This window comes from Silene latifolia, chromosome X, assembly GCF_048544455.1.
Source record: "Silene latifolia isolate original U9 population chromosome X, ASM4854445v1, whole genome shotgun sequence".
NCBI classification, from domain to species: domain Eukaryota; kingdom Viridiplantae; phylum Streptophyta; class Magnoliopsida; order Caryophyllales; family Caryophyllaceae; genus Silene; species Silene latifolia.
Window position 1 is genome coordinate 100,392,851 of NC_133537.1, and position 874 is coordinate 100,393,724.

Sequence of the window (874 nt, forward strand, 5' to 3'; positions counted from 1 at the left end):
AAGAGCCAATTTGGGGGGATGCCTAGTGAGGACCCTCATTCTCATATGGAAACCTTTTGCAACTATTGTGATGCAATCTCTCAAACGGGCGTGACTCAAGACCAAATTAGATGGGTCTTATTTCCTTTCTCTTTAATCGGCACCGCGAAGCAATGGTTGAAGGGCCTTGATAAGGCCACCCTTGGAATAGATTCTTGGAAGAAGTTGGCTCTAGCTTTCTACAAAAAATTCTACCCACCGGAAAAGACTAACATGCTAAGAGCTCAAATTACGGGTTTTAAGCAAAGGGATGAAGAGTCTTTGTATGAAGCTTGGGAGCGGTTTAAGGGAATTTGTCGCTCATGTCCTCACCATGGACTTAGCGAATGGTTTTTGGTACAACAATTTTGGAATGGTTTATATGAAGATTCTAGGAACATTCTCAATATGGGATCAAATGGAATGTTCACCGAAGTTGATGACAATCAAACATGGAACAAGATTGAGGAAATGGCGGTCCATAACTCACAATATAGTAGACATCGCAAGGCTACTAGAGGAGGAAAGCATGAAGTGGACTCTGTTACTCAATTGGGTGCTCAACTTAGTGCTCACATTGACACAATCAACTTGAAGTTTGAACAAGCTATGGCTAGACTTGAGGAAAACTCAAAATCATCAAAGCATCATGTTAATGCCATGACGGCATCCTCATCAATCCCAAGTGGGATATGTGAGAATTGTGGAACTTTGGGATATGACCAAGGTGAATGTAGGGGAACAAATGAACAAGTGAATGCTTTCCAAGCATACAAGAGTGGTACCACTTATTCCAACTTTTACAATGAAAACACCAAATTCCATCCAAATCTCTCATACAAAAGCCAAAATGTTC

General features: G+C 41.1%; 1 non-coding gene across 1 annotated transcript; it reads right to left on the reverse strand.

The window, feature by feature from the left end:
* Positions 1-252: 252 nt before the first annotated feature.
* On the reverse strand, positions 253-359 carry LOC141624242 (small nucleolar RNA R71). Its single transcript, XR_012534051.1, has one exon. It is a non-coding gene; the product is annotated as a small nucleolar RNA R71 (small nucleolar RNA).
* Positions 360-874: the final 515 nt, after the last annotated feature.